Consider the following 17015-nt stretch of genomic DNA (forward strand, 5'->3'; position numbering starts at 1 on the left):
ATATATATATATATATATATATATATATACACACACACACACACTATCTCACAAAAGTAAATACACCCCTCACATTTTTGTAAATATTTTATTATATCTTTTCATGTGACAACACTGAAGAAATTACACTTTGCTACAATGTAAGGTAGTGCGTGTACAGTTTGTATAACAGTGTAAATTTGCTGTCCTCTTCTCATAATAACTCAACACACAGCCGTTAATGTCTAAACCACTGGCAACAAAAGTGAGTACACCCCTAAGTGAAAATGTCCAAATTGGGCCCAAAGTGTCAATATTTTGTGTGGCCAGCATTATTTTCCAGCACTGCCTTAACCCTCTTGGGCATGGAGTTCACCAGAGCTTCACAGGTTGCCGCTGGAGTCCTCTTCCACTTCTCCATGATGACATCACAGAGCTAGTGGATGTTAGAGACCTTGCGCTCCTCCACCTTCCGTTTGAGGATGCCCCACAGATGCCCAATAGGGTTTAGGTCTGGAGACATGCTTGGCCACTCCTTCACCTTTACCCTCAGCTTCTTTAGCAAGGCAGCGGCCCAGTCTCCGAAGAGAGGGGATCATGCTATGTCACAGTACACGTTGGCATTCATGGTTCCCTCAATGAACTGTAGCTTCCCTGTGCCGGCAAGGCACTTATGCAGCCCCAGACCATGACATACCCACCACCATGCTTGACTGTAGGCAAGACACACTTGTCTTTGTATTCCTCACCTGGTTGCCGCAACACACGCATGACACTATCTGAACCAAGTAAGTTTATCTTGGTCTCATCAGACCACAGGGCATGGTTCCAGTAATCCATGTCCTTAGTAGGGATGGGCGAACAGTTCGGCCCGAGCATAAGTACGGGCCAAACATTGGTTGTTTGGATGTTGTGCGAACACCGAACAATATGTGGTGTTTGGGGCAAATTCGAAAGCCACCAGAACACCGTTAAAGTCTATGGGACATTAACATGAAAAATCAAAAGTGTTCATTTTAAAGGCTTATATGCAAGTTATTGTCATAAAAAGTGTTTGGGGACCCGGGTCCTGCCCCAGGAGACATGTATCAATGCAAAAAAAAGTTTTAAAAATGGCAGTTTTTTTTCGGGAGCAATGATTTTAATAATGCTTAAAGTGAAACAATAAAAGTGAAATATTCCTTTAAATTTCATACCTGGGGGGTGTCTATAGTATGCTATAATGAATTGTCGGTCCCGGCAATACAGATAAAAGTCATTGAAAAAAACAGCATGGGATCCCCCCAGTCCATTACCAGGCCCTTTGGGTCTGGTATGAATATTAAGAGGAACCCCGAACCAAAATGTAGAAAAAAATAATTGTGTGGGGTCCCCCCAAATTCCATACCAGGCCCTTCAGGTCTGGTATGGATATTAAGGGGAACCCTGTGCCAAATTTTTTGAAAAAAATGGCGTAGGGGTCCCTCTCAAAATCCATGCCAGACCGGAGATTTTAAGGGGAACCCCATGCCAAAATTAAAGAAAAAATGTTGTGGGGGTCCCCCCAAAAATCCATACCAGACCCTTATCCAAGCACACAACCTGGCTCTCCACAGGAAAAGAGGGGGGATGAGAGAGCGCCCTCTCCTGAACCATACAAGGTCACATGCCCTCAACATGGGGAGGGTGCTTTGGGGTAGCCCCAAAGCACCCTCCCCATGTTGATGGGGACAAGGGCCTCATCCCCACAACCCTTGCCTGGTGGTTGTGGGGGTCTGCGGGCAGGGGGCTTATCGGAATCTGGAAGCCCCTTTTAACAAGAGGACCCCCAAATCCCGGCCCCCCCTGTTTGAAATGGAAACGGCGGGTATATTGTACCCGTACCATTTCACAAAAAAAGTGTTAAAATGTTAAAAAAAAACACAAGACACACTTTGGGACAAGTCCTTTATTAAAACATTAAAAAATAAAAAAGTCCCACGAAGTCCATTCATCTTCTTCTCCCGCTCTGCCAATAGACCGAAAAAGAAAAAAAAAAGCAAAGCTGCAACAAACCCGCCTCCAAGGGAGGCTCCCGCCATATGGCGTGTCTTCGCTTTGACAGTTCTTATATAACAGGGCGGGGCCACACGGTGACGTACCTGGGTGGCCCCGCCCCCCTCAGACGCACAGGGACTTCCCAATGGCTTCTCTGTGGCATCAGAGAGGGCGAGGCCACCCGTTTACATACCTGGGTGGCCCCGCCCCCTCTGATGCCCTGGGAAAGCCATGGGGAAGTCCCCGTGCATCCCCGTGCATTGGTTTCATCCCTGTGTATCATCTGAGGCTGTTCATTTCACTCGGTATATGTGAGGGCTTACATCCACTTTAAAGTAAATGCAAGTCCTAACAGTGAACTTCTCTTATTTGCTCCCTTTGGAGCAGCCATTGATTGAAAAATCACAACTGTCTTGTGTCTTCTGCAGACTTCCTGCATTATCAAAACGAATCCCCCCGGTTCTTATCTTGGACTATAGAATAAAAATATGTTTTGGAGCTCTATAAGTAAGAGTGGTTGAGTAGTTTAGCAAAAGACACTGGGCAGACCTGCCAACACCCCGTTCACAAAAATGCTGTGTGTTGTCAGTCCACAACAGGGCTTAACCACTTGCCGCCCGCCATATAGCAGAATGACGGTGGCAAAGTGGTTTCAATATCCTGACTGGGCATCATATGTCGTCCTCAGGATATTAAGCCGCTGCACTAGGACCTCAAAAGGGGGAAGGGGTAGGGGAGGGGCAGAAGGACTGGAATTGGCAATTCCTGAATGCTTCTAATAAAGTGTGCAGAAACTGTGCAAGAAGTGGCACTTATAAAAGTTTTTAAAAGTTTCAGAAACACTAAAAGAGAGCATGCACAGTTTATCCATGTGATTCACCTGCTTAGAGAAAATTACTAAAGCATCCTTTCAACCTTTGTTGTGAACAGATCTGAAAATTCCCATGACGCAGAACATTTTATTATCAAGTTATCTATAATTATTATACAGTGTTCTTTTTAATTACCAGTGCTGCAAATTATTACTCTGCATATTTGGTTCTCTGAAATGCCATCAAAGAGAAATGCTATACTGTGAATGGATAAGTGGGATAAGCTCAGACTTGCATTGTATATGTGCCATGCTGCCTGCCCTAAATGAATGGTACTGTCTAGTTGCTGTACAGTAGAACACACAATGGCCCTGGTTTACTAAAGGAGAACAGCATGTTTACTTTTGAAAAACATTTTCAATTTTCTGAAAATGTACTTTTCAAAAATTGCCTGAGCATCACCTCATTCACTAAGCTAAGTGAAAATCCACTAAGCTAAGTGAAACTCCACTTTACAAAGAGAAAATTCACACACCGAACTGAATAAGGTGAAGTCATTCTGACTTCAATTATCTAAAAATGTGCAAACAGACATTTTATTTTAAATCTTCTTTACACATGATTGGGTATTCTTTGCAAAGTGAATGTTCACTTTGTTTCACCTCATTTACTAGAATAAGTGGAAAATCACTTTAAAAAGGGAAAATTCACTTTGAAAGTGAAAACCCTCTACTCATTTAGTAAATTAACACCAGTGAGTAGGGATTGGCGAACGGTTTGGCCTGAGTTTGGGCTGAACATTGGCTGTTCGCCCATTCGACGAACACCCAAATTTTTGGGGCATTCAGCCGTTTGTTCAGCCCGCCGAATTACCACAATGCACTGCGCTGCCGCACAGTGCATTGGAATCCCTGATTGGCTGAAGCAATGAAAGCTTTGCCCAACGAGGGCACAGAGCACTGTCAGAGCTGTGATTGGACGTTACCATGATGACTCTAGCCAATCATGGCTCATTGCTCTTAGTCCTGCCCCACACTATAAAAGTATTCTTTCAAAAGCAGCCATTTGTAGTGTGATATCAGTGTGGAGAGAGATAGAACAGGGCTCTGTTCAGAGCTATTAGACAGTGTGCTACAGTGTACTATTGCAATTCAATTGTCAGTGTAAAATATCAGTTTAGTGTGAATCTAGGCATAGTTCAGTCAGTGTCAGTGTGATCACCATTCATCTTTGCATTAGTGTGAATCCAGTGATAGTTTAGTCAGTGTGAGTGTAGTGAGTGATCATTCATTTTTACTTTAGTGTGAATCTAGTGATAGTTCAGTCAGTGTGAGTGTAGTGACCATTCATTTTTATACTAGTGTCAGTTTATTTTGTCAGGGCAGGTTTACTCTAGTATAGTTCAGTGCATTAGTGCACGTTTAACTCAGTATATTTCTGTGCGTTAGTGCACATTTAATGCCGTATATTTCAATTTGTTATGTGCTGTTTAACACAGAATATTTCAATAGGTTACTGCTAGTTTAGTGCCATATATTTCAGCACGTTACATGCCATTTAATGCAGTATATTTCTGTGTGTAGGTGCGCATTTAACGCAGTATATTTCAGTGCTTTATGTGCCCTTTTAACAAAGTATATTTCTGTGCATTGCTGCAAGTTTAATGCCATATATTTCAGTGCGTTATGTGCCGTTTAACTCAGTATATTTCAGTGCGTTACTGCAAGTTTAACGCAATATATTTCAGTGCATTACGTGCCATTCATTGCAGTATATTTCAGTGCATTACTGCACATTTAACACAGTATATTTTAGTGCGTTACTGCAAGTTTAACACCGTATATTTCAGTGCATTACATGCTTACGTGCCATTTAACGCAGTATATTTATGTGCATTAGTGCACGTTTAACGCGGTATATTTCAGTGCATTACTGCAAGTTTAACCCGGTATAGTTCAGTGCATTACATGCCGTTTAATGCAGTATATTTCAGTGCGTTACTGCAAGTTTAACGCTGTTTATTTCAGTGCGTTACTGCAAGTTTAACACTGTATATTTCAGTGCGTTACGTGCCATTTAACACAGTATATTTCAGTGCATTAGTGCACGTTTAACGCAGTATATTTCAATGCGTTATGTGCCTTTTAATGCAGTATTTTTTTTAGTGCATTACTGCAAGTTTAACACTATATATTTCAGTTTGTTACATGCCATTTAATGCAGTATATTTCAGTGCATTACTGCAAGTTTAACGCTGTAAATTTCAGTGCATTACGTGACATTTAACGCAGTATATTTCTGCGTGTTAGTGCACATTTAATGCAGTATATTTCAGTGCGTTACGTGCTGTTTAACGCAAAATATTTCAGTACGTTACTGCTAGTTTAGTGTCATATATTTCAGTGCGTTACGTGCCATTTAACACAGTATATTTCTGTGCGTGAGTGTGCATTTAACGCAGTATATTTCAGTGCATTACTGCAAGTTTAACGTCATATATTTTTAGTGAGTTACGTGTCATTTAACGCATGGGACAGTAGGCAGAAAAACAACAAAGAGAATATATATATGGCCATTTGATTCATAACTCTATATATTCTAAATGGTACTGGAAAGAGTCTCTATAAGTGTCTAATTTATATAGAAGCTGTAGAAGTCCAAAATGGGTGATGATATCCCCACGTCACATAGAATAAAAAGAGATGGTAGACACTGATGGAGGCTTACCGGAACCGTTGGACTCACAGAGATATATATCCCTTGAGTCAGAAAAGCTTGTGTTGCCACCGGGCAATGTAGTGAGATGTCACGCTAGACCAATACGGAATCCGGATGCTGTGTCCAAAGCTCCTATCAGACGTCTTCCGTGCTTGACCAAATTTCGTAGTGGCTCATAGAAAGTAAAAAAGGGGGCCACATAGTGTAATACCGTTTAAAAGAAATAAAATTTATTGTGGTAGAAAACTTACATGTTCCATGATAAAAAAAGCGCTTGAATTAAAATTAATGGCAGGCAGTGGAGTCTCCAGACGCGTTTCGTCTCATTAGACTTCCTCTGGGGTACTCTACCACCGCTGCCATACTTACTTATATACCCACCAAGACCCCCTTTGATGAGAATCCGGCATGTGCCCCTTGTTTACTCGCACTTCCGGGTGTCGCCAAAATGGCGGCCCCGCGTGCATTCCAAGCCTCTTTCTGATGGCTTCTATGCGTTCCAATCATCTCTTGTGGGGAAATGGGGAACCAAAATGTCAATTTGTTGTTAAAATATTAGATCATATGAACAATAAATGCCGCCGGTGCTGGAAAAAAGTAGGAAATAGTACTCTATTATGGAGAAAGACGACCGGATCACCATCCGGAAGTGGTTAAAGCCGGATGCCCACTCGTCATGACACGTTCGACCTCTGCTTCCGCCCATATGAAGCGCAAGCTAGACGGCCGTTCGCCATATGCGTGTCACGCCTCAGTGTGGCGGACGGCGTGGCGCGATGTCGTCATTGACAGTCCGCTCCCCAACGCATGCGTACCACGTCTCAAAATGACGGAGAACGCAATGTCGTCATTGGCGGTACCCTTTAACAACACGCGTACCATTTGTATAGTGGTGTTCTACTTATAGAATGCATAATATGTATTTAAGGTGATAACAAAAAATTCGTGTTAAATCAAAAAAAGGGTTTTTTTGCTATAGGACTAATCCTAATCTAGCATAAAGGTGTGGCTATCGAAATAAAAGTGCAAAAAGAAAAAGAAAGAATTTGATAATGAAATCATACACTAACAAATGGTAATGTGTCAACATTATCCAAAACAGATGTATACGATATACCTAAATGTGTACACTACGTTGAAATATCAATAACATCAGCCCCGTGGATGCGATTGATATGTGCGATGTGAATTAAGAGAAGTGGGCTGAGATTTTCAAACAATGGAATGATGTTATACATAAAACATCTCCCCGACTCTTGTTTAATTTAATTTATAGGTCATAAATAAGGGTGTGTGAATGAGCCATGTGCAATGTGAACTAAGGGAGGGATTTGGGGCCAATGGACTAATGTTAAATATGCAACCATCTCCCAGATTTATAAGTCTTAAATATGTGAATGTAGCAATCCTGTAAATTGTGAGAACACAGAACAAAAGGGGGGGGGGGGGAGGGTTATAGGCCCAGGACGGATTCTCAGTAGGGGGTCCATATTACACAATTAATTACACCCAAGAATTATAAAATATACATCCAAAAAGAATATATTTCGTGTGAATTATACACCCAAAAGTATTTGTACATAAATGTAGATAATCGTACGTGTAGTATATGATCATCAACTCACACGTATTAACAAACCTTGAAGTTAATTAATATTTCAAAAAATAAATAGAATATAAGCCATTCCCTATCATCTAGAATATAATCTAATTGGAGCTTCCCTATCCTCTAAAATATAATCTAATTGGAACTTCCTTGTGACTGGCCTTGCATCCAGAGCTAGATATAGTCGTGTTCATTCTACGACTCATTGATAAAGGCGTTGATGTCTAGATCCACATTCATACCCCTTGGATGTAAAGACTGTAACTCATGGATCCAGAACTCATTTCCAAACGAGAAACGCCTCTAGTTAACGCCCCACCTCTCCATGGGGGGGTATATTTATCGATTATCATAAATAGTGAGCCGGTGGGGTCACTATTATGAACCTCTTTATAGTGTCTCGGGACACTATGTTTTGAGTCTCGACTTTTGATGAGGCTGATGTGTTCACTCACTCTTTTCGTAAAGGTCCTAGTTGTGCGACCTACATATTGTTTGCCACATGGGCAAACAATTAAGTACACGACATATCTAGTGTTGCATGTGCAAAAAGGTTTAACAGTATACCTCTTCCCTGTGGTTGTCGACACAAATTCAGTTAATTTTCTTTTTATTGGTATGTTGTGTCGACACACAACACACTTTTTGCAGGGGTAAAACCCCGTCCAGTCGTGAAAGAAAGAAGGACGTGATGGAGGATTAATAATGTTGGGTGCTACTCGTCCCTGTAGGGATGGTGCTCCTCTAAAGATAATCCTGGCTTGTTCTGGCAATATCTTTCCCAAGACATTGTCCTGTTTCAGTACTCCCCAATGTTTTCTTATGATACTCTTGAGTTGTTTATGTTGTATTGAGTATGTAGTTGACAATGCCCATTTATAAGTGGTATCTGGGTCTCTTTCGTGTTTAGTTAATAGAAGAGTGTTTCTATCTATGTTGGTCACTCTCCGAAGCTCGGTATCAAGATCTGCTTGGTTGTACCCTTTATCTAAGAATCTCTGTTTTAAGACTTCAGCTTGTGAGATAAACGTATCCACATCAGTACAATTCCTACGAAGCCTTAAAAATTGGCTCCGAGGCACTGCGTTGAGCCAGGAGCTGTGATGACAACTGTCTCTGGGGATAAAACTGTTCCGGTCTGTTGACTTAAAGTAGGTATTAAACTTAAATTGACCGTCTACAATTTTGATCTCTAAATCTAAAAAATGTATCCCCGTTTTGCTGGCTTCATAGGTAAGGGAGATCCCTCTGTTATTCGCATTCAGATCCTCAAAAAAGTTGGCTAGAGTTTCAAAGGTGCCACTCCATAGGAGGAGGATGTCGTCTATATATCTTGCCCACAACACCAATGATGTGGTGTGGTGGGCATAGACGACATCCTCCTCCCACTTGGCCATAAAGAGGTTCGCAAGGCTTGGAGCAAACTTTGCTCCCATGGCTACACCGCGTTGTTGAAGATAGTAGCGGTGATTAAACCAAAAGTAGTTGTGTTCCGTTGCGAACTCTAGGAGTTCTATCACATAATCACTCTGAAAAGATGCTAGGGATTGTTCTTGGTTTAAAAAATGCCTAACTGCTTCTATACCTCTTTGATGTGGTATGCATGTATACAGAGATGCTACATCTGCTGTAGCTAAGATGTAGCCATCCCGCATATTAATGCTCTCCAAAAGTTTAATTGTAGAGCCCGTGTCCTTCAAAAAAGAAGGTGTTTTCTTAACTACAGGTTGCAAATAGAAGTCGATGTATTTACCGATCCGTGAAGTTATGGAATTAATGCCACTCACGATGGGTCTACCTGGAGGGCAGATCGGATTCTTGTGGATCTTTGGCAAGAAGTAAATAGTGGGAATTCTGGGTGCTTTAGGTATCATGAATGCTTTTTCTTTTTTGTTTAGGATTCCACAATTATATCCCTTATTTACCAATTTTACCAGTTGTTTTTTATATGTATTGGTGGGATTGTTGGTAAGTTCCGTATAAGTACCTGGTTCATTCAGGATCCGGTACATTTCCTCCTCGTATTTATCTTTATCTAATATCACTATACCCCCTCCTTTGTCTGCCGGGCGGACGACTATATTTTTCCGTGCGCACAAAGACTGCAACCCCTTTTTTGATATTGGGGGATGTCTCATGCGTTTCTCGGGTAATTTAGCAAGGTCTTCCAATATCAGATCTCTAAAGATCTTAACAGCAGGTGCCATGGGGACAGGGGGGGCAAACAGAGAAGGATTGGAGAGTCCAGAATGTACAGTCCCTGAAGTGGCTGCTGGGTAATCAGTCCTCGTAGGGTTGGTGACAAGATATCTCTGTATATTTATTTTGCGTATATATTTATGAACATCTATGTATGTGTGAAATTTATTCAGTTTATTTGGTGGGGCATACTTCAAACCTTTGTCTAATACTGATATTTCTCCCTGGGATAGTGGCTGGGTACTCAAATTGAATATACCTTGCCCTGCTACACTTTTTTTCTCTTTCCTCCTCTGTAATTTCCTACCTCCCCGACATCCTCTCTTTGGTCTGGACCTCGTTTTCTGGGGTAGCGGTCTTGGTGAAAACCCTGGTTGTTATAGGAGTTGGGACCATGTGTGTATGAGTAATCTCTATAGTCACCCTCTCTGTCTCTAGAGCTATGTAAGTCTCTAAGAGGTGAGTACCGGTTATGGGTGGGGAGTGGAGACGGAGGATAGTGGTAATATGAATTTTCCCTATAGTTGGGATCATGCCATGTCCCTTGTCCTTCCACAGGGCGACGGGACGGCTGATCCTCATAGCCCTGGCGAGGTGGACTGTCGTATTCACGACGAAAATGAACATCTTGACGTTGATTATTACCTCTAAAGTTGCCTCTACCTCTCCGTTTGCCCCTAAAGTTACCCCTACCTCCCGAGGGTCGTCTGGGGGTTTGTGGACTGAAATGTCGTATTCTAGATTGTGATGAGTATGATACCCGTCTTTGTCTTTCCTGACTTCTAGATATTCGACCCCCATTTGAACTGGGTGGAGGGGCTCGGGCAGTTGAGGTTCCCTGTGTGTGTACTGGCAGATTGACTTCCATATCATTAATTGAGGATTCCGTGGAGGAGGCAGTCTTAAATAATTTCTGCCAGTTGAAGACATTATTTGTTTTATAGTCTCCAATATCTCTAGAGTATTTTTTCTGTTTTTTGTATTTTTGTTCTCTGTCTTCCTTCTCCAGATGATTTAGAAGATTGGAAGACAGTGAACTATATTCTTGAGAATTTTTATGTATGGATAGCTTCTCTTTTAGTTCCTTAATCTCTCTGTCCAGGGAGAGGAGTCTACTGTTTTTTTTAGAAATCAGGACATTCAGAAAATTGATACCCACATCATTAAAGTATTTGAACCATGATTCCACGTCAGTTTCGCCCTGTTGGGGTTGTACTTCCCAACGTAGACTTCTAGGTACCATCCCTTCTGAAATATATTGCTGTAAAAAGACTAGATCCCATTGAAGGTGAAGTTCGGTTGTCATGACATTCTTCAACCTCATAAATAAACCTCCTATCTCTGTCTCAATACCAGTAGCCGTAAAGACTCCCTCCGTGTTAACCTTATGAGAGGCTCGATAATCAAACACATCCATTTTGAGGGAAGGATGTTATATAAAAAATAAACAAAACAGCAACAGTGTATATTACAACACAGAAAGAGGAGCAGCAGCAGTGTATGTTCCAATATAACCACAGTGAAAACGAATAAAATCAAGAAACACCGCGCTTGCTCTGTCAAAGCAGCTCACACACAAAAAGGAAATTTGTAAGGAATATGGATATAAATAGTGTAGCGCTAATATTGAACAGAATCTCAAAAAGCATAATATCCAACTATGACCACCATAGATCTAACAAGTACTACCATAAAGGTTTCAGATGAATGTATATTCACCTCTAAGGAAATCTAAAAACCAATAAAAGCTCAGATTCCAATGGTGATGTCTGTACATTCCATAGCTAAATCGAATGGGACAGTAGGCAGAAAAACAACAAAGAGAATATATATATGGCCATTTGATTCATAACTCTATATATTCTAAATGGTACTGGAAAGAGTCTCTATAAGTGTCTAATTTATATAGAAGCTGTAGAAGTCCAAAATGGGTGATGATATCCCCACGTCACATAGAATAAAAAGAGATATTAGCGCTACACTATTTATATCCATATTCCTTACAAATTTCCTTTTTGTGTGTGAGCTGCTTTGACAGAGCAAGCGCGGTATTTCTTGATTTTATTCGTTTTCACTGTGGTTATATTGGAACATACACTGCTGCTGTTTCTCTTTCTGTGTTGTAATATACACTGTTGCTGTTTTGTTTATTTTTTATATAACATCCTTCCCTCAAAATGGATGTGTTTGATTATCGAGCCTCTCATAAGGTTAACACGGAGGGAGTCTTTACGGCTACTGGTATTGAGACAGAGATAGGAGGTTTATTTATGAGGTTGAAGAATGTCATGACAACCGAACTTCACCTTCAATGGGATCTAGTCTTTTTACAGCAATATATTTCAGAAGGGATGGTACCTAGAAGTCTACGTTGGGAAGTACAACCCCAACAGGGCGAAACTGACGTGGAATCATGGTTCAAATACTTTAATGATGTGGGTATCAATTTTCTGAATGTCCTGATTTCTAAAAAAACCAGTAGACTCCTCTCCCTGGACAGAGAGATTAAGGAACTAAAAGAGAAGCTATCCATACATAAAAATTCTCAAGAATATAGTTCACTGTCTTCCAATCTTCTAAATCATCTGGAGAAGGAAGACAGAGAACAAAAATACAAAAAACAGAAAAAATACTCTAGAGATATTGGAGACTATAAAACAAATAATGTCTTCAACTGGCAGAAATTATTTAAGACTGCCTCCTCCACGGAATCCTCAATTAATGATATGGAAGTCAATCTGCCAGTACACACACAGGGAACCTCAACTGCCCGAGCCCCTCCACCCAGTTCAAATGGGGGTCGAATATCTAGAAGTCAGGAAAGACAAAGACGGGTATCATACTCATCACAATCTAGAATACGACATTTCAGTCCACAAACCCCCAGACGACCCTCGGGAGGTAGGGGTAACTTTAGGGGCAAACGGAGAGGTAGAGGCAACTTTAGAGGTAATAATCAACGTCAAGATGTTCATTTTCGTCGTGAATACGACAGTCCACCTCGCCAGGGCTATGAGGATCAGCCGTCCCGTCGCCCTGTGGAAGGACAAGGGACATGGCATGATCCCAACTATAGGGAAAATTCATATTACCACTATCCTCCGTCTCCACTCCCCACCCATAACCGGTACTCACCTCTTAGAGACTTACATAGCTCTAGAGACAGAGAGGGTGACTATAGAGATTACTCATACACACATGGTCCCAACTCCTATAACAACCAGGGTTTTCACGAAGACCACTACCCCAGAAAACGAGGTCCAGACCAAAGAGAGGATGTCGGGGAGGTAGGAAATTACAGAGGAGGAAAGAGAAAAAAAGTGTAGCAGGGCAAGGTATATTCAATTTGAGTACCCAGCCACTATCCCAGGGAGAAATATCAGTATTAGACAAAGGTTTGAAGTATGCCCCACCAAATAAACTGAATACATTTCACACATACATAGATGTTCATAAATATATACGCAAAATAAATATACAGAGATATCTTGTCACCAACCCTACGAGGACTGATTACCCAGCAGCCACTTCAGGGACTGTACATTCTGGACTCTCCAATCCTTCTCTGTTTGCCCCCCCTGTCCCCATGGCACCTGCTGTTAAGATCTTTAGAGATCTGATATTGGAAGACCTTGCTAAATTACCCGAGAAACGCATGAGACATCCCCCAATATCAAAAAAGGGGTTGCAGTCTTTGTGCGCACGGAAAAATATAGTCGTCCGCCCGGCAGACAAAGGAGGGGGTATAGTGATATTAGATAAAGATAAATACGAGGAGGAAATGTACCGGATCCTGAATGAACCAGGTACTTATACGGAACTTACCAACAATCCCACCAATACATATAAAAAACAACTGGTAAAATTGGTAAATAAGGGATATAATTGTGGAATCCTAAACAAAAAAGAAAAAGCATTCATGATACCTAAAGCACCCAGAATTCCCACTATTTACTTCTTGCCAAAGATCCACAAGAATCCGATCTGCCCTCCAGGTAGACCCATTGTGAGTGGCATTAATTCCATAACTTCACGGATCGGTAAATACATCGACTTCTATTTGCAACCTGTAGTTAAGAAAACACCTTCTTTTTTGAAGGACACGGGCTCTACAATTAAACTTTTGGAGAGCATTAATATGCGGGATGGCTACATCTTAGCTACAGCAGATGTAGCATCTCTGTATACATGCATACCACATCAAAGAGGTATAGAAGCAGTTAGGCATTTTTTAAACCAAGAACAATCCCTAGCATCTTTTCAGAGTGATTATGTGATAGAACTCCTAGAGTTCGCAACGGAACACAACTACTTTTGGTTTAATCACCGCTACTATCTTCAACAACGCGGTGTAGCCATGGGAGCAAAGTTTGCTCCAAGCCTTGCGAACCTCTTTATGGCCAAGTGGGAGGAGGATGTCGTCTATGCCCACCACACCACATCATTGGTGTTGTGGGCAAGATATATAGACGACATCCTCCTCCTATGGAGTGGCACCTTTGAAACTCTAGCCAACTTTTTTGAGGATCTGAATGCGAATAACAGAGGGATCTCCCTTACCTATGAAGCCAGCAAAACGGGGATACATTTTTTAGATTTAGAGATCAAAATTGTAGACGGTCAATTTAAGTTTAATACCTACTTTAAGTCAACAGACCGGAACAGTTTTATCCCCAGAGACAGTTGTCATCACAGCTCCTGGCTCAACGCAGTGCCTCGGAGCCAATTTTTAAGGCTTCGTAGGAATTGTACTGATGTGGATACGTTTATCTCACAAGCTGAAGACTTAAAACAGAGATTCTTAGATAAAGGGTACAACCAAGCAGATCTTGATACCGAGCTTCGGAGAGTGACCAACATAGATAGAAACACTCTTCTATTAACTAAACACGAAAGAGACCCAGATACCACTTATAAATGGGCATTGTCAACTACATACTCAATACAACATAAACAACTCAAGAGTATCATAAGAAAACATTGGGGAGTACTGAAACAGGACAATGTCTTGGGAAAAATATTGCCAGAACAAGCCAGGGTTATCTTTAGAGGAGCACCATCCCTACAGGGACGAGTAGCACCCAACATTATTAATCCTCCATCACGTCCTTCTTTCTTTCACGACTGGACGGGGTTTTACCCCTGCAAAAAGTGTGTTGTGTGTCGACACAACATACCAATAAAAAGAAAATTAACTGAATTTGTGTCGACAACCACAGGGAAGAGGTATACTGTTAAACCTTTTTGCACATGCAACACTAGATATGTCGTGTACTTAATTGTTTGCCCATGTGGCAAACAATATGTAGGTCGCACAACTAGGACCTTTATGAAAAGAGTGAGTGAACACATCAGCCTCATCAAAAGTCGAGACTCAAAACATAGTGTCCCGAGACACTATAAAGAGGTTCATAATAGTGACCCCACCGGCTCACTATTTATGATAATCGATAAATATACCCCCCCATGGAGAGGTGGGGCGTTAACTAGAGGCGTTTCTCGTTTGGAAACGTTCTGGATCCATGAGTTACAGTCTTTACATCCAAGGGGTATGAATGTGGATCTAGACATCAACGCCTTTATCAATGAGTCATAGAATGAACACGACTATATCTAGCTCTGGATGCAAGGCCAGTCACAAGGAAGTTCCAATTAGATTATATTTTAGAGGATAGGGAAGCTCCAATTAGATTATATTCTAGATGATAGGGAATGGCTTATATTCTATTTATTTTTTGAAATATTAATTAACTTCAAGGTTTGTTAATACGTGTGAGTTGATGATCATATACTACACGTACGATTATCTACATTTATGTACAAATACTTTTGGGTGTATAATTCACACGAAATATATTCTTTTTGGATGTATATTTTATAATTCTTGGGTGTAATTAATTGTGTAATATGGACCCCCTACTGAGAATCCGTCCTGGGCCTATAACCCTCCCCCCCCCCCCTTTTTTTCTGTGTTCTCACAATTTACAGGATTGCTACATTCACATATTTAAGACTTATAAATCTGGGAGATGGTTGCATATTTAACATTAGTCCATTGGCCCCAAATCCCTCCCTTAGTTCACATTGCACATGGCTCATTCACACACCCTTATTTATGACCTATAAATTAAATTAAACAAGAGTCGGGGAGATGTTTTATGTATAACATCATTCCATTGTTTGAAAATCTCAGCCCACTTCTCTTAATTCACATCGCACATATCAATCGCATCCACGGGGCTGATGTTATTGATATTTCAACGTAGTGTACACATTTAGGTATATCGTATACATCTGTTTTGGATAATGTTGACACATTACCATTTGTTAGTGTATGATTTCATTATCAAATTCTTTCTTTTTCTTTTTGCACTTTTATTTCGATAGCCACACCTTTATGCTAGATTAGGATTAGTCCTATAGCAAAAAAACCCTTTTTTTGATTTAACACAAATTTTTTGTTATCACCTTAAATACATATTATGCATTCTATAAGTAGAACACCACTATACAAATGGTACGCGTGTTGTTAAAGGGTACCGCCAATGACGACATTGCGTTCTCCGTCATATTGAGACGTGGTACGCATGCGTTGAGGAGCGGACTGTCAATGACGACATCGCGCCACGCCATCCGCCACACTGAGGCGTGACACGCATACGGCGAACGGCCGTCTAGCTTGCGCTTCATATGGGCGGAAGCAGAGTTCGAACGTGTCATGACGAGTGGGCATCCGGCTTTAACCACTTCCGGATGGTGATCCGGTCGTCTTTCTCCATAATAGAGTACTATTTCCTACTTTTTTCCAGCACCGGCGGCATTTATTGTTCATATGATCTAATATTTTAACAACAAATTGACATTTTGGTTCCCCATTTCCCCACAAGAGATGATTGGAACGCATAGAAGCCATCAGAAAGAGGCTTGGAACGCACGCGGGGCCGCCATTTTGGCGACACCCGGAAGTGCGAGTAAACAAGGGGCACATGCCGGATTCTCATCAAAGGGGGTCTTGGTGGGTATATAAGTAAGTATGGCAGCGGTGGTAGAGTACCCCAGAGGAAGTCTAATGAGACGAAACGCGTCGGGAGACTCCACTGCCTGCCATTAATTTCAATTCAAGCGCTTTTTTTATCATGGAACATGTAAGTTTTCTACCACAATAAATTTTATTTCTTTTAAACGGTATTACACTATGTGGCCCCCTTTTTTACTTTCTATGAGCCACTACGAAATTTGGTCAAGCACGGAAGAAGTCTGATAGGAGCTTTGGACACAGCATCCGGATTCCGTATTGGTCTAGCGTGACATCTCACTACATTGCCCGGTGGCAACACAAGCTTTTCTGACTCAAGGGATATATATCTCTGTGAGTCCAACGGTTCCGGTAAGCCTCCATCAGTGTCTACCATCTCTTTTTATTCTATGTGACGTGGGGATATCATCACCCATTTTGGACTTCTACAGCTTCTATATAAATTAGACACTTATAGAGACTCTTTCCAGTACCATTTAGAATATATAGAGTTATGAATCAAATGGCCATATATATATTCTCTTTGTTGTTTTTCTGCCTACTGTCCCATTCGATTTAGCTATGGAATGTACAGACATCACCACTGGAATCTGAGCTTTTATTGGTTTTTGATTTCCTTAGAGGTGAATATACATTCATCTGAAACCTT

This window comes from Aquarana catesbeiana, linkage group LG02 (genome assembly GCF_042186555.1).
Source record: "Aquarana catesbeiana isolate 2022-GZ linkage group LG02, ASM4218655v1, whole genome shotgun sequence".
Lineage (NCBI taxonomy): Eukaryota > Metazoa > Chordata > Amphibia > Anura > Ranidae > Aquarana > Aquarana catesbeiana.